The 20822-nt window shown below is 39.6% G+C and overlaps 2 long non-coding RNA genes across 5 annotated transcripts; one reads left to right on the forward strand and one right to left on the reverse strand.

Annotated features, from left to right (window-relative positions):
* Window positions 1-55: 55 nt before the first annotated feature.
* LOC131524047 (uncharacterized) lies at window positions 56-16778 on the reverse strand. 4 transcript variants are annotated; one of them, XR_009266911.1, is made up of 9 exons: window positions 16688-16778; window positions 16525-16587; window positions 16161-16252; window positions 15798-15883; window positions 15358-15465; window positions 2132-2269; window positions 630-717; window positions 418-531; window positions 56-279 (listed from the first exon to the last, which is right to left on the reverse strand). It is a non-coding gene; the product is annotated as an uncharacterized LOC131524047 (long non-coding RNA). The 4 variants fall into 4 exon arrangements; XR_009266910.1 differs by having other exon boundaries at window positions 16128-16252; XR_009266913.1 differs by lacking the exon at window positions 16525-16587 and having other exon boundaries at window positions 16688-16746.
* Window positions 16779-16941: 163 nt separating this feature from the next.
* Window positions 16942-20445, forward strand: LOC131524046 (uncharacterized). The gene is made up of 3 exons (XR_009266909.1): window positions 16942-17190; window positions 17438-17545; window positions 19745-20445. It is a non-coding gene; the product is annotated as an uncharacterized LOC131524046 (long non-coding RNA).
* The last annotated feature ends 377 nt before the right edge of the window (window positions 20446-20822 follow it).

The following is a 20822-nucleotide window of genomic DNA, read 5'->3' on the forward strand; positions in this document are numbered from 1 at the left end:
CAAGAGTCTTCAGACAGATGTACAAATTCCAACGTTTATTTAACAAATGGGCAAAGTGGCAATTTTAAAGCATATACCAGATGTGTTGCACGGAAACATAAAATAGTTAATAAAACACATAAAATCATCAAATTTACCTAGACATTAACATATGACAGGTAGATTTGAACAAGATTGCAGCAAGATACTTGTCGACAGTTGTGTAGCATCCATGAACGCTGTTCCTCGTTGTCCCATCAGCGAGCAGGTATGGCTGTGTGGTCTCTACAAGGTATTCTTCTTATTAGTGCATGCAGATCAAAGACAAAAATAACAATTAAGGTCAGCTCTCCAATTGATTTTATTTTTATTAGTTTTTCATATACAACACATCTGGCAATATTTTGAGGCAGACAATAGGTAGTGACAGAGATGTACCTTTTTGAAGATGTTTTTCAGCTTGATAGGAGGACATTTCTCCAGGTCCCTTGCAGCCTTGTGGTGATGGAATTAAATGAAGGAGACAAACTGATGCAATATCGCTGTCCCATTCTAAATAACAGATATGACAACTTCAGCAAAAAATGCATGAACACAGAATATAGATAATAAATGAATATAGATAATCTTAATCTGAAATATAGTCTAACCTTAGACATCGGTTTCATCCTCCTTTACAGCTGATTCCGAGGTCAATCAGGTCCTTGAAGGTCTTGGGAAAAGCCAGGAACTTGGCTTCTTGGAAAATAAATAAATAAAAATAATGACAATATCTCTCTCAGGAACCATTCTGCTAAACTGATTGTGTAGTCACACAGTGGCTCTGTTCACACCTGGCATTAGCATGCATCTTGGGTGATGCACAAGTGAACAAACAAGACGCATATGGCCACATTCTTTTATTACAGGGTTAGTTCAGAAATGAAAATTCCATCATTTACTCAACCAAGACTTTCATTATCTTTGAAACCAACCTGTCCTCCAACCAATACGCCCGTATAGGTCGTTTGTCCAAATCCCTGAAATACGACCCATCAGAGCGTATGCTACAATTGCGCCCCTATCGGCAACAGGACATTTTCATATTAATGTTTTGTACTCTTTTATCTGCGTCATAGTCGTGTAGCTCGGTTGGTAGAGCATTGCGTTATACGACGATATGTAATTATGTGATCATGCGATCAAGGGTTCGATCCCAGAGAACGCACGCGCTCATAAAATGTGCACTAAAAATCATGATTTTGCATGATTCCTGTAAGGGGTAGGTTTAAGGGTAGGGTTAGGTGTGGTCATTCGTACGAATTAGCCACCTAGTAAAATATGTACGAATACTGTGAGATCGGTGTAAAAAGTCCACATATTGCATTTAAATAAACACGCATTTTGATTGGTAATGACAGTCATACGTCATTTCATGAGGACAGACGCAACACGAGACTCATTATTTTTACGCGTGCTAGAGGGCGCTTAACTTTAAAACGTAAATATAGGTCGTAATAAGGGCTTGCACAAACGACCTATACTGTAGGGTTGTTTTTTGTTGGAGGACAGGCTCTTGAAACACATCTGAAGATATTTTAATAGAATATAAGATTTCTGTCCCTTGATTGACTCAACTACCACTTAGATAATTCATAAACTTCATAAAGAGATCTAATCCATACATATCATGTGGTTTAGTCCAAATTTTATATTTATGATCCCTGATCAATGTTTAAATGTGAAAAAAATAAAAATAATTAAATCTGTTCATTGTATAAAGCGATTGAGGCTCTTCAGAAAATTGTGACTAAACAGCTCGATTCATTTGGATTACTTTTATGATCTCTTTATGAACTTCTTGAAGCATCAAAGTGTTAGTTGTGTAGACTGTCGATGGAAGGACAGAAATCTCTCAGGTTTCATTTAAAATATCTTCATGTGTTTTGAAAATGAATGAAAGTCTTGCAGGTTTGGAATGACAGAGAGTGAGAAATGATGACAAGTTTTCATTTTTGGGCTTTATGCGTTTTGATATCTTAAATTAATAATTAGTAAATTCCAGGTGTGAACATAAGCAGATATTGTGTGGCTGCCCAGTTCAATTTTAATTTAATTTTTTGTGTGTTTAAAATTTTTACTGTACACAGAATAACAAATGACACAGACTCACAATTCTGGCTTCATCTTCAGCATTTTGCTCCTTTCTTGAAGGGCTTCCATCACTCTCGCTCAGTGTCATCAGACTCCCAGTCTGCAATCTTATGAGAGGAGCTTCCTTCACTTGACACTGCAGAAGTCTGGGCCAATTCTATTGAAAAAGAATAATAAAAATAAAAAAACACTTATTTCAGTAATTTAATTTACATTAGGACTGTAAATATGGTAAAGTAATTGTGATTACCCCTAATTTTGAGTATGCTGAGAGCGGTCTATAATACAGGTGTCAAATCATAAACTTATTTTTATTTACATCCTTAATTCTAGGGTCAATTAAACGACTGTTAAAGTTAATAGACACAAAACCTTGTGCAATATTCACATGGAGGCATTCCTGAAACAATTTAAGTATTTATTTAATCTGATTATTAAACACGTTTATATAATTTTAATGAGTGACATGAGTAATAAGGCATCTTAAAATGAACAGTGTACTACATTAGAATAAATGAACACATTTAGAATTAATCTTACTATTAATTTATTATTTATAATGTGAAAAGAAAATACAGATAGATTCAGACATATCTTTCTAAATTAAAACTTAACTTTGTACATCTGGAAATTTTTAGGACATTATTTACCCAAAATAGCATGCCATATGAATTGATAAAGACTGGTTTCAAGCATGCTCTGCCCATGGGCACTGAAGGAAAGACTGACGGATTTAAGTTTTTAAACGCGCTCTAATTTCACAGTTTTGCATTAGATGACGCCAATTTCACGAGTTCACAATTACCTATGCTGCCCTACAAAGCAAAAAGGCAGTAACTACGCCAAGTGCAGAACTGAGAAAAATGACTTTAAAGTTATCCTGTCATCCAGCCTAAGTAGTTGTAGGTAGATTATTGGACATGTGGCTGTTTTGTTACTTTATATTAGCTTATTCTTTGTACATATCAATCCTCGTATTTAATTTGATATTTTACCCCTATTTTGCAGTTACTGTATTCTTGCTTTGTATTACTTACCAAAAACGTGGCACCATACCAAGGAAAAAGGCAGTAACTACAGATTCTCCAAAAACTATTTTGCCACAACTTGGGTGCTGGGTGTGTTAGATACACTGTATTTGAAATAATTGGAACCATTTGTTTTCCTGAACATGGATATACCAAACCCAAACTAATTTGACCATTTTAGGTCAATATTTTCCACCCGGAAGCTGTTCTGGTGCTGAAACGTCTGCTTATCAAAACTAAGCTGTATCAAGGCCCAAATGGGGACAATTTATTTTGAATAGGACCATATTATTATGTGTGAGTATTAGATTAATGTGTGTCTGGGGGTGTTTCTGTATCTGTAATGTAGCTATACCTACAAATCACATTAATGTTAAAGCACTGCAAAACAACTTTTCTTTGGAGCAATATAGACAAGTTAAACTCCAATTCAACAGAGCAAAACAAAATAATTTTGCCTAAGTGTTTCTAAGGCTTTTCAAACTCTTATGATGATAACTAAGATAAACAAGTTGATGATTTTATATGATGCAGTATCTGTTTCAGTAGGTTTATAAACACAAAGTACTGAATGAAATGAATACATGGGACAGATATTTCAAATTAGTATACATACATTTAATAATAGATTGTGTATATATATATATATATATATAAATAAAATAATGATGATAATAATAATAATAATAATACAAACAATTGATGAACACCACATTTCATATGGTTATTACTCCTCATCATCCACAACATTGCTCACAGGCAGGGAATACCAGAACACCCTCCTGTTTGGTGGCATGAGAGGACAAAGATTACAGATGATGTCTCTCTTCTTGACCTCCTCAACCCCTCTATTCTGTGGTTGCAAAAGAGTGGGCACCTTCAGCGAGAATTTCTTCATGAGGAAGTCCAATTCCATAAATTCATTCTCCGTATGGGATAATTTGTAAAATATGCTCTTGGAGCCACACCGCACCTGTATCTCCACCATCTCCCCAAGCTTTGGTGCTTGCGCTTTCTTGACCTTGACGGTGGAGTGGCCATCCCTCCAATCTAGCACATTGGCATTCTCCAATTTGACAACCTCCACCTTCCTGGAGTTGGAGCTTGCCACAACACTCACAAAGTCCTCGAAGTCGTAGACCACACCACCTGGACGGCTCCTCATTTGCTGCTCGACACCATGATGGAAACTGTCTGCGCTCATGAACGTGTGTCCCCTTTCAAAAAACTTTAGAGTGATGTCCTCCTGTGAAATGGTGTCACTGTTCACAAGAGTGATGAGTGAGGATAGAAGGCACCAGTTCTTATTCTGTGCACTGCAGTTGTCCACCCAGAATATGTTGTGGCGTACATCCCGCTCCTTCTCCAATGCAGTTGTGTATGCTGATGTAATTTCCGCTGCACTTCGCCCAGCCATTCCCTCGTGCCACAATACAGAGATAGTGTTTTTTTTTGTTTGTTTTTTTCCCCACTGAGGCAAATGTTTCGTGGTATGCCACGATGCGACGAGTAAATACCGCTGACTTGACTCCTGGCATGCGTGGCAGCATTATCACCTTCTGGAGGTCCACGCTCCGAACTGATGTCATGTCCGGCCAGTCCCTCTCTGCATCTGCCTGGTAGCTTTGGCGGCTCTCTAGGGCAGACTGCTTATGTTTGTTCCACCTTAGGCACTCTGGGCAATCTGAGCTTTCAGTCTCCCCTGTGTGGCAGTTTGCATGTTCAGCATGTTCCAAACAGTCCTCACATTGCTCCTCCCCAAGTTTGGCAAAGCTGATTTTTTTGTCTTTTATAATCTTCCTGTATGCTTCATAGGAGCAGGCGTTTCCTTTATCCAGGTAGTCTGAATGCATCATCTTTATTGTGATGTCACTTGGCAGGTACCGATTTGGGGCATGCTCCCGTCTGTAATGGCCCACACAAGGATGGAAGGACTCAATGTGGTCATCAAGGGTCTTCACGTCCATCTTGTTGACTGCAGCCTGCTTTCCTCTCTGGTCCTTGGATGGAACCAGTGGCCTGGAGTTTGACTTCCCCATCATGGAAATGACAAGACTGTCATTTTTAGGGTGGTAGCCCAATGATGACAGGAAAAACATTTTGCAGACCTGTCTTGGTTCTCCTTTCTGGTTTTGCAGCCGGTAGATGAATGAGCGGCCACGGCGACTTTCTGGGCCGGTTGTTATTCTTTTGGTTGGCATTGGGGTAACTGAGTAAAACATCCATGATCGTCTTTCTGTGTAGGTCATCTCCCAGAATTGACTCCATATCTCCCTCCGTCTTTCCTCTGAAATATGGTCTGTACACCTTCTTCGACATTTGGCACCACATGGCTCTCTCATTGGTGGTCGACGTGATTCCACATCAGGCTGTGGCTCTGGCTGGGGCTCTGGCTCTTGAACTTGTTCCCCTGGGTCTCCAAGTTCCACTTCAGTCTGTGTCATCATAGGGGTTGGGACATAACCTAGGTCTGTAATGTCATAATATAAGCTGTCCACGCTGGTGGTATCCAGTAAAGTGTCCAGGATGGTCCACTCCATTTCTTCAGCGGGGGGCAGGACTTGCTGCCTCTTTGATGGAATACCTACATGTGTATCTTAAATGAAAAAGAGAGAACATTAGTGGCATGAATGTAAATCTACATATTTCTGTGTCTGTCTGTCTGTCTGTCTGTGTACTGCAACAAATTATTATTATTATTATTATTATATAATAGCAGATAAATACCTGCCAGCTCGCTCTGCAGAAGTTTTTTGTTGAAAGCATGGATGCTTACAGTAAAGAGAAAGAACTCTTGCTCACAACTCGCTAACTTCTCTAAACAGCGGACATAGTCTTCAAACAGCGGCCGCGAAGAGAGTGTGTTTTAAGTTGAACAGACACCTGTCACGTTAAAGAATAACTGTTACACCGATAGCTGTGTTTATGGACAGTTATATTCTCCTGCTGGAAAACAACGCCGTGAATGATTAGCCTATGGATTATAACTTTGTGACATGAACAACGAAATGATGACATGGCATCGGCAATGATGTGAAGTTACAGAGGATAAAGTTACAGCTAGGAGCAGGGAGGATCAGGGGCAGGTAAGCAAAGCTATTTAAAACATCACCTGTCAATTAGCATAATGCTATCTGAATGGACCTCTGAGAGGAAGTCCCGCCCTGGCGGCTGACAGGTGTTTATATTGTGATAGCCTCTAAATCAGGGGTCTCAAACTGCCGGCCCGCGGGCCATTTACGGCCCCCCCTCCTCCTCCCTCCGGCCCGCAACTGACATCAAAAATTAAACGCAATCCGGCCCGCAAAAATATTATTATTTTAAAATTAGTAATGTTAAAACCGTCCCGTGAGGATGCCGCGAAATCAGCTGTGTGTGTTCACCATGGCAACAGTAACTTCACTGCGCAGCAACGCGGTTATTTTTTGTCAGTTAAAACATAACAAGAATACAGTAATGGATGTTACTGTACTCATGCTTTGTTTCACTAGGGCTTTTTGCAGTTACTGTACAAACGACTACCATTTTTCTCCAAAACGACACACATTTGAGATAAGATGTTTTGTCACATAACAAAGGATGCCTTGAATGTCATGAAAATGATAATAACTCATTTTTGACCAAAAATGCAGTTACTGCCTTTTTGCTTTGTAGAGCAGTATAATAAACTGAGTAAAGATAAGGCGTATTTGGCGTGCTGTCCAGGGGGAAGGCTCCGAGCTCGGTAATCACTCCCGAGCCCAGGGTACTTCCCCTGTCTGGGGAGAGGGGTCCGAGCTCGGCATTTAGCCCGGACCCAGAGCGTTCCCCCCCAAAGATGCAATAAGCGCGGGACAGCAGCCAGAGAGGTGCGTTAATAACCCCCCAAAATTTGCAGAGCTTAAGATTGGAGGGGTGCTGGACGTCGCTTGGAGTAACGGTACTGCTGTGGCCTTCGAGAAGAGAGTTTGGCTCCTGCGGGAGTGAACACTGCTGCGGCATCTGAAAAGAAAAGTGGCTTCTGCAGAAGCTGCGGCAGCACCTGAAAAGATGAAAAGGCTTCTGCAGGGAACTGCTGTGGCATCTGAAAAGTAGAGATGAGAGGGAAATACAGATAGGGCTGCGGCCGTGGGAAAAATACAGATAGAGCTTCTGCAGGAGCAGACACTGCTGCGGCAGTGGGAAAATACAGCGCTCCTGTGTGGGGCTCTCTTCCCTTTAAAACCGGCTGTGTCGGCGCCGACACATCAGACCAAGCTGTATTCATGTTACCATAACTCTTCTACCGTTTGCACTATCAAAATAATTCAAATTGCTCCTGATAGCAGACAACATGCGCTTTTCGGCAATATATGGCTTATTACGGTAATTTCTTGCGCTCCGTCAACAAATGACGGCAGATTTCCGGGAGAGCGGGAAGGGAGAATTTGAATGGAGAGATAGGGAGCGCGGAGTTTGTTATTGCATAAAATAATAAACAAAATGAACAAAAACATGGTCAAGGAGGAGTAAACAGCATAAGAGTCGATTAGGATGATTTTTGATGAGACTTTGGGAGCAGGCTGAGTGAGACTTTTCACATGTGGTGTGTGCATCGCTATAATGAGTCCGCATGTAAATGAATGGGTGCACGCATGTACATGCATGTGTACATGTGTGCGTGTATGAACAAAAAAGCCTCCTGAATGAAAACTGTGCAACCCAGTGTCCCAAAAATACTTGTATATATGTATTATAGTTGGATTTTGAAGTAAGAAGTGTTGGATTATTTCGATCATGATTTTTCTCTTTTTTTTCTAAATAATAATAAAAAAAAATATTCAGTTTTTTTTATTTTTGTCTATTTAAATTCTGTTCACAAACTCAAAACACAAGATTAATGGTCAAAAACTGTACTTTTTGGAAAGCCATTTGTTTTCTGAAAAAAAAGACACCTTGCACTTGAAAATAGCACATTCTGTTAGAATTTTACAGTCAAATAAACAAAATGTGTGAAAATGACCTATTTTACCCTTAGGTTTTAAAGGGTTAATGGAGCCAATTTGGAGGTTTTTGTTAATGTTAAGGTGAGAGATGAAGGAGGTGATGGAGAGCAGGGAAAAGTCGGGAAACAGCAGGTTGTAAGTGGAGTGAAATGTTTTAAAGCATTTCCAGGCTGTTAGATAAGACTGAAGGGTCCTGGGGGAGACCGCTTGAAGAATCGAATTGAGGGAAGCTTCAAGGAGAGGTCTCAGAGGATGACTTATGGAAATATCAGCTCTGAATAAGGAGGTGTACTGGGGTTGGGAGCGGATCCGCCTCTGGAGCCAACGTTCTGAATTTCTGGAAGGCACAACGAGACAGAGAGTCAGCTATTTGGTTTTTGGACCCGGGAATATGTTTTGCAGTTATAATGAATTGGTCGCAAGCTGAAATCCAAATCAGGCGTCTTAACAAAGGCATTAGCGCGGGTGAGTGTGAACGGCCTTTGTTAATGCAGTGCACGGTCGCTTCGTTATCGCAGTGGATAATGATGCTGGTGGCAGACCACTCTTTACCCCACAGAAGGGCTGCGACGACTAAGGGATATAGCTCAAATAATGCTGAGGATATTAGCGGCTGAGGTAGATCTGACAGCTGGGGGGGCCACGTAGATGTGAACCAGCGGCCTTGATAAAAACCTCAGAAACGACGGAGGGGGCGGCGTCGGTAAACAATTGGATGTCGACTGGGGAAGAAATCAGGTTATTGTAAAAGAAGGATAAGCCGTTCCACTGTTTGAGAAAGGATATCCATAAGCTTAGCTCATTGCAGCATGAATCTGTTAGAGCTATTTGATCCTCGAGTGCGTGGGCGGATGATGCGAGAGATAGGAGATGGGAGATGAATGGGCGGCCTTGCGGAATAATGCGCATCGCAAAATTTAAGTGGCCGAGTATGGATAACAGTTCTCGTTTGGAACAGCTTGGGTTTTCTAGGAGAGTGGATGCTACTAGACTCGTCCTGTCAATTTTTTCTTTGGGTAGGGAGGCTTGGAATTTTTGTGAATCCAAGTTGATACCCAAAAATTCAATGGAAGTGCTAGGGCCCGCGGTTTTGTCTTGGGCGAGAGGAATCCCGAGCTCTGCAAAAACCTTTTGAATTGTCAAAAGATGTGCAGCTGGGATGGAGTCGGTGGCCGAGATGATTAGAAAATCGTCTAGGAGATGGACCAGATAAGGTATATCGTAATTGTTGGAGAGGATCCAACAGATAGCCTCTGACAACATGTCGAAAATTTTAGGACTGCTTCTGCAGCCGAAGGTGAGGCGGACGGAAAAGTACAAATTTTCCTGCCAGCGGATGCCCACGATTTTGATCAGGGTAATGGCTTAGTCAATGTCATGGTAGTGGAGAGAAAATTCTTCGAGCGCGATGAGGCTGTTAACGCTCGGGAACGGGGAATTATGTGGTGAGGAAAGATCGATTATGAGGTGTTTTTTACCTGAAAAATTACAGACCTGCATAAACCGGCAGCGTTGTCTTGAGCATCTGCCAGAATTTAAACTGTTGCAGACCTGGCTGTCGGAGGAAGATGGCCGGTGGCGAAAAGAGGTAGGGGGTTGGGTGAGACATTTGGAATGCGTGGCACATAGCTGGCGAATTTGGGCTGGGATGGTTCTGGGCAGGGAGGAATGGATGGATTGATGAAGGGGCATATGATGGTGGAGTGGGAAATTGATCGGCAAACCGCACATGCAATGTTACGGCAGCCTAAAAATACTCTATTATGGAGTTCAGTATCCAGGGCTCCCCAGTAAGGACACTGATTCCATTGGGCCACTCGGATGGCGCATTTAGCGGCAAATAATTTGTGGTACGTGTAAAAGTGGGAGCCTCCGTATGATAATGCGAGCTCAGTGATTATTGCAAGATAGTCGCAGAACTCGCGTCTCCTGTGGGGAAAAGCAGTGCAGATAACTTCTGTGTAACGGTTAAAAGCGATCGTGAATTCTGTGAATGACAAGATACGTGACGGGTTGTTGGCTGTGTCTTTTAAAGTGACGGAAAATTCGCCGCAGTCGATTTGCCGATCTGCAGACGGAGGTGAAATTGGTGACAACAGGGAAAAAAGGTCTATATCCATACCTGACAAGATCTGTGATCTGATGGAGTTGGCTACGGGGACTGGTTCCAGTGCGAGCGCATTCGGAGGGATGGGCAGGAGTGTGGCAGAAGAAAGCGAGAATGAACCTCGAGCAGAGGGAGGGGGAAAGGTAGCCACTGGAGCCGCTAGCTGGGGCATGCTTGGGTGAGCGGAGGTAAGGGAGGGGAAGAGAGGGGGAATGGCGGGAGCTGGGGCTTGCACTGTTAGCGGCGGCATGCTCACGCTTGGGAAAGCTCGATGAGCGGAGGTAAGGGAGGGGAAGAGGGGAGGAATGGCGGGCGCCGGGGCTTGTGCTGTTAGCGGCGGCATGCTCGCGCTTGGGAAAGCTCGGTGAGTGGAGGAAATGGAGGGGAAGAGAGGGGGAATGGCGGACGCCGGGGCTTGCACCGGTGGGGCTGCTGGCCATGGGATTGGGAGTGGGGTGGGGCCGAGACTGAAGGTGTCTCTTCGCCGCTAGCGGAGGTGTGCTCGCGCTAGCATTGCGGCTTGTGGAGGCGTAGGCCGGCTCTTCGCCAGGATGCGTTGCGAGCTGACGCTCGGCGGCTCGAGGAGGAGGGTGGGGGCTGGTGGCTGTGGCATCCGGGTCACGGCCCAGGCTTGCCGAAGGCCTTCTGCTGTGACCTAGTGGCCGGAGGCCCGTGCCCGAGGGAGTGGTGATTTGAACGGGCCGCGAGTAAGGACCACTGCGGCCCTGGCTTGCTTTTTTCACCGCTTTAGACGGAGGAGAAGAGTTTGGAGGTTCCCCGGATTGGAGGGAAGCGTAGAGGGCGAGGAGGTCCGGCTTGGTTGAGCGACTCGGGATGATGACACCAGAGCTGGTGAGCACCTGGCGTAGTCCTGCCACTGTCCAATTTTCCGCGGCTGGAGCGTAGGAAATGGCAGACGTGTAGGAGGATGCTGGAGAAGATGGCTGATGTCTTGAAGGCGAAGGTGATGGCGTGCCTCGGCGTCTGGAGGCATGAGCCGGTGCGGCGCGTGAAGGCCGGCGGCCCCGTGTTGCAGCCGTGGGCTCAATTGAGATGTCCTGCGGAGCGCTGGTGCATTGCACAGCGGCTGGAGACACAGGAAGATCCGTGGTGTCGAAGGAATTTTCGTTTGGGAAAAGCTCTATCTCTGACATGTTGGAAGACGAGAGATAATGAAGGTAAGACTGTTTTATTATTTATAGGGGTTCTCTCTCGTGCTGATTGGATAGGTGGTGTGATTACTGATGATGAATTGGCCGTGTTAATTATCTGCGAAATTTGTTAATAAAACATCACTAAATGACTGGTACATGTTCCACATTACACAGCTCCGTCTGCAGAAAGACGACGCGACGCGACACTTCAACACGCTGTTATGCATACAAAAACTAAATTGTTAGTGCGTAAATGTTTAAGTCCCACTATACCGTTTCAAAGCACTCAATGCTTTCAAAAACAAATATAAATTTACCATTTGATTAATTCTCTCCTCGGAGTAGAAAACCACCCAAATGTGGCTACTTCAGACTCAAGTAAATCCAGGCCTCGGCGAGAATGAAGGAGAGAGGATCTGTCATCGAACCAAAATGAAAGAAGCTAAAAGTATATATATATATATATATATATATATATATATATATATATATATATATATATATATATATATATATATGTATGTATATATATATAACATAAATTGTAAACACATTCCAAAAATTACTTTACAGGTAAAATCACATTATTTCAGGAAATGAAAACGGCCTGAGAAACTTTCACTCTTCTGTAGGCTAACATCTCTACACCTCACGAACATAACACTGTAAACCTGACAAAAACACTAGCAGTTAGTAATTTCTAAATGTGTTCACCACCAATCATATTTTGAGTAAAATTTTCAACAAAAAGTATTTCTTCCGTGTAATTTTATAAAGAGAAAAGCAATCCAACTTACCCTCTGGGTCGCCTGAAGATAAAATGGCGTCGTCTCCTTGCGAGGCAACGGCGCTTGAGGGGCAGAGTCAGATCAATTCGGCGGGGTTTTTTTACACTTTCAGCTGTATATGACGAATAGACTCAAAATGAATTCAGTTCATTTATTTTGAAAAACACACAAATATGAACAGTAAAATACACCCAAATTATTAATAAAAACATAGGATATACAGCGAAATATGAATAAAAGCATTCAGGACGTTCCGTGCTCAGCATCATTATAAACAGATATGCTAGCATAATATTTGCTAGCAGACATTTCAGATAATTAAGGAAAGATACCATAATCACAGAGGTATTCATATTAACAAAAGGGTAACACTTTACAACAAGGTTCATTAGTTAACATTAGTTAACAACATTAGTAAACATGAACTAAGAATGAACATTACTTCTACAGCATTTATTAATCTTAGTTAATGTTAATTTCAGCATTTACTAATGTATTATTAAAATCACAAGTTGTTTGTTAACATTAATGCTCTGTGAACTAACATGAATAAACAATTAACTGTATTTTCATTAACTAACATTAACAAAGATTAATAAATAGTGTAATAAATGCATTGTTCATTGTTTGTTCATGTTAGTTAATACATTAACTAATGTTAACAAATGACACCTTATTGTAAATTGTTACCACCAAAAGTACTTAAAGTAGACTGTATAAACATCATTTTTCAAAACAATAAATCTTTAAAATATTGAAAATGTTTATAAAACATAACAATGACCAATTATAACCACATTAGAACATATTTCACCCAAAAATGTAAATTCTGTCATTAATTACTTACCCTCATGTCGCTCCAAACCCATAAGACCTTTTTGTGCAGAACACAAATTAAGATATTTTTAACAGATGCCATGTGTACGCAAAAAAACAGCACTAACAAAAATAGTATGTCTTTATTCACAAATTATGTATCTCCAAAGCATTTTCACAAAAGCAGCATGAGATGGCCAGATCTCACGCCAACGCAACAGTGATGCATCATGGTGCTCTCGTGAACATGTTATTTTGTAAATAAAAATGCAATGTTTTTTGTGCACACAAAACATTCACATCACTTCATAAATTGAGGTCTACAGTTGTCGTATTCCTCTTGTTAAGCCACTCCTGAACCACCGTCAGAGGCGTCTTACCTGGGCTAAGGAGAAGAAGAACTGGACTGCTGCCCAGTGGTCCAAAGTCCTCTTTTCAGATGAGAGCAAGTTTTGTATTTCATTTGGAAACCAAAGTCCTAGAGTCTGGAGGAAGGGTGGAGAAGCTCATAGCCCAAGTTGCTTGAAGTCCAGTGTTAAGTTTCCACAGTCTGTGATGATTTGGGGTGCAATGTCATCTGCTGGTGTTGGTCCATTGTGTTTTTTGAAAACCAAAGTCACTGCACCCGTTTACCAAGAAATTTTGGAGCACTTCATGCTTCCTTCTGCTGACCAGCTTTTTGAAGATGCTGATTTCATTTTCCAGCAGGATTTGGCACCTGCCCACACTGCCAAAAGCACCAAAAGTTGGTTAAATGACCATGGTGTTGGTGTGCTTGACTGGCCAGCAAACTCACCAGACCTGAACCCCATAGAGAATCTATAGGATATTGTCAAGAGGAAAATGAGAAACAAGAGACCAAAAAATGCAGATGAGCTGAAGGCCACTGTCAAAGAAACCTGGGCTTCCATACCACCTCAGCAGTGCTACAAACTGATCACCTCCATGCCATGCCGAATTGAAGCAGTAATTAAAGCAAAACGAGCCCCTACCAAGTATTGAGTACATATACAGTAAATGAACATACTTTCCAGAAGGCCAACAATTCACTAAAAATGTTTTTTTTTATTGATCTTATGAAGTATTATAATTTGTTGAGATGTGAGCCAAAATCATCACAATTAAAAGAACCAAAGACTTAAACTACTTCAGTCTGTGTGCATTGAATTTATTTAATACACGAGTTTCATAATTTGAGTTGAATTACTGAAATAAATCAACTTTTCCACGACATTCTAATTTATTGAGATGCACCTGTAAGCATTGCAAATGTGGTACAATTAAAATTACTATGCAAGTACTAAAAAAAGTCAGCTGCTGAAATGTTAAAAGGATAGTACATAAAAACCGTACCGAAACGGTGACTCTAAAATGGTTATACAAACCAAACCAAATATAAATACTGAGAATGTGTTTGACATTAAAAAAAAAAAAAAAACTTACACAGCAAAAGATGCAGTGACCTGTGGCTGAATGGCCTTTGGTTTTATTTAGCTGTGATTGACACACAAACAAAAGGGGAAAAAAGATAATAGCATCGCTAAACATGAGTCAAATATTGCATATTTCTGTACAAATTAAAGTGTACTCATTCTTCATGAGTGAATAATCAGTATGTCGGGGTTCTCAACTCTGGCCCTCAAGGTCCACTGTCATACAGAGGGTACGTCTCAATCAGCTTCATAGTTCACTAGGTTGTGAATTAATATATTGTGTACACAAACTCAGGCACTGGTAAGCACAGTGGCTCTCTACACACAGGTGACTATTTCCGTCCTCATTGTACAACATCACTACTGACATCTATGCACAACAGTAAAACTGATATATTTTTTAATGCTATTTACAGCACATTATGATAAATACTTTGTTACATGTATGTGCAAGATTTCAGTCATAAATAAATATTTGCTAGATTAGACATTACCTGTCTAGTGATGTATGTTTATGCTGAAATATAATATTGGTTTGTGTTTTAAAATCTATCATGTGTCATTTTGTAGCAAATTTTCTCTTAAGTTTTGAGCTTCAGAACTTCCTATAAGCCAGGGAACATAATGAGCATCGATGCTTCCTGGTTTTCACAGCTTTTTTAGGGAGCAAACTAAATTTTGTGATTGAGACAGCCCTTAACCACTGACTACTGAGCAAGGGACCTGAGTGATTCACACCCAGAGTTTAGGTCCACACCTGATCACACTCACCTGTTTGTGACTTTATAGTTAGTAAAACTGAAAAACTTGATTAGTTTGTTCAGGTGCACTGCACTATGTTGGAGCAAAACTCTGCATGTAAGTGGACCTTGAGAGACAATGTTGAGATCTCCTGCAATCTATTCTGAACATGACAATTCAGAGAGGCAGGATGACTTCTAGATAGATGACTTACAACACTGGTGTCCAGTCCTGGGCATGGAGGACCAGCCTTCTGCAGAGTTTCTGGTGATCCTTGATCAGCTTCTCAGGTCTGCTTAATTGGGGTTGGAGCTAAACCAAACTAAAAAAAGAGAAAGAAGACAACCAATTAATATGATTAATTTGATGTTAAAAAGTTAAACAAAGATAAAGTTAAACATTTTGATTCATAAATATGCACAACATCTGAAAATGCACAAAGATGAGAAGAAAGCAATGTGTTTAATGAGAACTTTCAACTTTCACTGAAAAATAAGAAGCAATATTAAGCCACAGATTTCACAATTATTTCACAATATTACTGTTTTACTGTATTTTAATCAAATAAATGCAGCAGTGGTGAGCAAAAAATACTAATACATGACAAACCTGACCCTTAAACTTTAGATAGTGTACATTTGAGGTATTACTTACTAGACAGATGGTTCATAATGTCTAGAGATGTTCTTCGACAGGAGATACGCTCCAACTCTTGTGCACGGCCGTCAGCATGGAAGAATCTAGGAACATAAACAATCTGTCACAATGCCAGGTTTATTTAAACTATAGCAGAGGTGAAATGCAGAAAAGAAAAATAATAATTTATAGAATGTACATTTTTAGGTTTACTTATTTAGTAATGCTCTTACAGTGTTATTTATGTTTGGACATCAAAGCCCTTTTAAAATAACTAACAAACAAACAAACGCACACACACACACACACACATATACATATATATATAATTTTGCAAAAGAAAATTACAGATGCTTGGTGATATAGGCGATATCAGATCACCTGTGTTTTCTATTTCTGTGTCAGCAGCTCCCTTCAGAAATGTTAAAATCAGGAACTTCTCCTGTGTAATAGAGGGTTTTTTTCTGACGCTTCTGAAATCACAGAACAAGTAATATCAATATGTGTTTACCATGAAAGATCAAAACCTGTTTTCAGTTTCAGCACATTTTCACGCTCCATGTAAGTGACGTATCCGATTAACTGTAAGTTACAGTGCATACTTTTAGGTTAAATTAATTAGCTTACTTCCATTGATCCGTTGACAAACTGCCAGCAAAAACTATATATAAAAAACGCTCATCTACACATAAGATTACATTAAAAGCCCAAACTTTCATAAACAAGAGCTCAAGTCTATAGTTACCTCTTATAGTTAGCTTACGGTTGAGATGCTAACGGACTTTTTCCCGAAGACACTAAACCATTTCTGTAAAGTAAATATTCAACGGAAGCGTGTCATTTACGTGAAACAAAGTGTCAGGAACGCTTGTATGTACTATTTGTGTAATTTTAGAGACTAAACTTACCTGAAATTAGTAAAAACAACAGTGAAAGACGAAGTTGTTGCTTGACAGTTGAGCTGCCGCCCCGTTTCCATGGTGACTTCCTCCGCTCCAGTTCAGCGCGCGCTAGCCCATTAAAGCACGTAGAAGTCACGCAGAATTTTACGTAAATTAAAACAGTGCCGTAAATTCCCATTCTCTATCTCCAAGCTTCACACTCTCACACCATGTCTACAATGGATGCGACAAAGTGACTGTTAAAAATCATTTGAACTTTTTGTCAGTACGTCATAAATAGAACGAGGCATCAGATTACTGTCAGGGATTTGTTGTGTCGTGCCGCACTGCATCCAGTGTAGACAACATCATATAATAATAGGTTCTATTGTATTTTGTTGCGCCGTCCGGTGTAGACACGGTGTTAGAAATCTTATTAAATATCGTTACATATGATGTTTGTATGATGCCATCCATAACTGATAGAACGTTTCTATTTCAGAGACTGAAAATCATCAATAAACCAAAAGGTAATTATAACTTATTTCAAGAATAAGAATAACAAGAATAAATAAAAATGCATCTGTGACTTAATATTGCTTCTTATTTTTCAGTGAAAGTTGAAAGTTCTCATTAAACACATTGCTTTCTTCTCATCTTTGTGCATTTTCAGATGTTGTGCATATTTATGAATTTAAAATTTTTAACTTTATCTTTCTTTAACTTTTTAACATCAAATTAACATATTAATTGGTTGTCTTCTTTCTCTTTTTTTAGTTTGGTTTAGCTCCAACCCCAATTAAGCAGACCTGAGCAGCTGATCAAGGATCACCAGAAACTCTGCAGAAGGTTGGTCCTCCATGCCCAGGACTGGACACCAGTGTTGTAAGTCATCTATCTAGAAGTCATCCTGCCTCTCTGAATTGTCATGTTCAGAATAGATTGCAGGAGATCTCAACATTGTCTCTCAAGGTCCACTTACATGCAGAGTTTTGCTCCAACATAGTGCAGTGCACCTGAACAAACTAATCAAGTTTTTCAGTTTTACTAACTATAAAGTCACAAACAGGTGAGTGTGATCAGGTGTGGACCTAAACTCTGGGTGTGAATCACTCAGGTCCCTTGCTCAGTAGTCAGTGGTTAAGGGCTGTCTCAGTCACAAAATTTAGTTTGCTCCCTAAAAAAATATGCAATATTTGACTCATATTCAACGATGCTATTATCTTTTTTCCCCTTTTGTTTGTGTGTCAATCACAGCTAAATAAAACCAAAGGCCATTCAGCCACAGGTCACTGCATCTTTTGCTGTGTAAGTTTTTTTTTTTTTTAATGTCAAACACATTTTCAGTATTTATATTTGGTTTGGTTTGTATAACCATTTTAGAGTCACCGTTTCGGTACGGTTTTTATGTACTATCCTTTTAACATTTCAGCAGCTGACTTTTTTTAGTACTTGCATAGTAATTTTAATTGTACCACATTTGCAATGCATATTGCAACCAAAGACTTAAACTACTTCAGTCTATGTGCATTTAATTATTTAATACACGAGTTTCACAATTTGAGTTGAATTACTGAAATAAATGAACTTTTCCACAACATTCTAATTTATTGAGATGCACCTGTATATAGCAGGGCTCCAGACTAACTTTTGAGAGCAGTGGCACCAGCGCCACTGAGTTCAACAGATGGTGGCGCCAGAAGCAGATTTGGTAAAGCTGGGGGTGGTATGTGGGGGTATTAAAAATAAAGATAATTAAATCATAAAATTATTATAATTTTGCGTTAATAAGTGTAGTTACTAGTAATATTACACATTTATTTCTTGGTAATGCACATTTGACAGTAAAGCACTGAGCTTGAATTGGGAAGCACAAAATTTACTTTTATTAACAACAGTAACATGCAAAATGTAAGTTTTATATAGAAAATTAACATATTCTACTCTTATTAAATGTACCATTATTTGTTTGTAGTATTATATGGAACTGACCAACAACTTCAGTGATTATAAAAGGAGCTCTCTTGCTTTGTGTGTGATTCAGTCAGAGGAGTTTGTTTTTCAGTGCACTTTGTGACTTTTCTTACTTCATACACAAAAAAGAGCAAATATTTTACAAAATTTGATTTCTTGATGATTTAAAATTTTATAATAGTGATTTTATAATTTCAAAATATAAAGTAAAAAGTACAAATGAATAACTAATAAGCCTATAAGTGTTCCTCTGCCACCATCTACTGGTTATAGTGGTAATTTGATGCCCCTTTTTTATTTTTTTATTTTACAAGTGTTTGTTTACCACAAAGTATATTTTGGTCATTCCTTTAAAAATAACATTTTAATTGTATGTTTTTTAAAGTTTTAAAGTGCTGTAAATAGTTGTGTGAAATACTTAAATGTGCTTGAATTTCTCTCTCAAAAGGTTGTACAAACCCTGAAATGCATAATGAAATTCAATTATTATTATTTCTGCCACAACACCATGGTTATAGTTAGCATTACTACTTCTGGTTATATGTCAGCGTTGTTTGACCTGTTTATAACAGATTTCTGTGCAGAATTTGAATGCTTCTCACTGGATCTTGCAGCACTGTGCAGTAACAGTGTCGCGAAATCAACACTGCTTCCTGAGTAAACCTGTTCTGAGCTCGGAGAAGTTTGATTGCTCTGCGCTGATCCGAGCTGATAAATGGTCCGCGCTGCACAGCTCAAACGAGTAGCGCGGTTTCACTAGCTTTTGTTCCACTTGATGTTTCTCATATGCAACAGAAATAGCAGCGCTTATGAGGTGGGGCAACGTAGTGGTCATGCTAGTGTGATTGCTCACAAAATTTAGTCGCACCGGCAGAAAAAACGGTCACAAAATGCAACCATTTGGTTGCAGTCTGGAGCCCTGTATAGGAAGTGAAAATTCTAGAAAATTGTTCTTATCCTGTGAGTCTCCACTCTTTTGTGCCCTGAGGTGGAAATGCCCAAACAGTAGGGAAAACTCTTGTGTACTTTTACATTTTGGACAACCATTGTTTTTTTATTATTATTATTTTTACATTTACATTTTGGTTATTGTTTTCTTTCTCACTTTAGATGCTGGTGAAAAAACCGCCAGGCTAAAGCATTCAAAGTGGAAACTTCTGTTGTGGCTCAATAATCCAGGATTGTGATGGTGGAAGGAGCAGAAGAACCAGAAGATCAGAGATCAGGCAGAGATCTACTGGTGCGCCTGAGGAAACAGATCTACCTCATGTCTTAGTTAAACCAAAGATTCTCATCACTCACCTCCATGCCGTTCCGAACCTGTAAGACTTTTGTTCATCTTTGAAACATAAATGTATATCTTTTTAATGAAATCTGAGAAATTTCTGCCCCTCCATTTCACAGTTTATGCAACTACCACTTTCAAGCCTCAGAAAGGTAATAAATACATCATTAAAGTAAACCCATGTGACTCCAGTTGTTTATCCTCAATTTATGAAGTGATATGAATGTTTTGTGTGCACAAAAAACTTTGCATTTTTATTTACAAAATAACATGTTCACGAGAGCACCATGATGCATCACTGTTGCGTTGGCGTAAGAGCTGGCCATCTCATGCTGCTTTTGTGAAAATGCTTTGGAGATTTGTGAATAAAGACATACTATTTTTGTTATTGCTGTTTTTTTGCGTACACATGGCATCTGTTAAAAATATCTTCATTTGTGTTCTGCACAAAAGGGTCTTATGGGTTTGAAGCGACATGAGGGTAAGTAATTAATGACATAATTTACATTTTTGGGTGAAATATGTTCTAATGTGGCTATAATTGGTCATTGCTATGTTTTATAAACATTTTCAACATTTTAAAGATTTATTGTTTTGAAAAATGATGTTTATACAGTCTACTTTAAGTACTTTTGTTGGTAACACTTTACAATAAGGTGTCATTTGTTAACATTAGTTAATGTATTAACTAACATGAACAAACAATGAACAATGCATTTATTACACTATTTATTAATCTTTGTTAATGTTAGTTAATGAAAATACAGTTGTTCATTGTTTATTCATGTTAGTTCACAGTGCAGTAATGTTAACAAACACAACTTGTGATTTTAATAATGCATTAGTAAATGCTTAAATTAACATTAACTAAGATTAATAAATACTGTAGAAGTATTGTTCATG

Source organism: Onychostoma macrolepis, chromosome 18, assembly GCF_012432095.1.
Source record: "Onychostoma macrolepis isolate SWU-2019 chromosome 18, ASM1243209v1, whole genome shotgun sequence".
NCBI classification, from domain to species: Eukaryota; Metazoa; Chordata; class Actinopteri; order Cypriniformes; family Cyprinidae; genus Onychostoma; species Onychostoma macrolepis.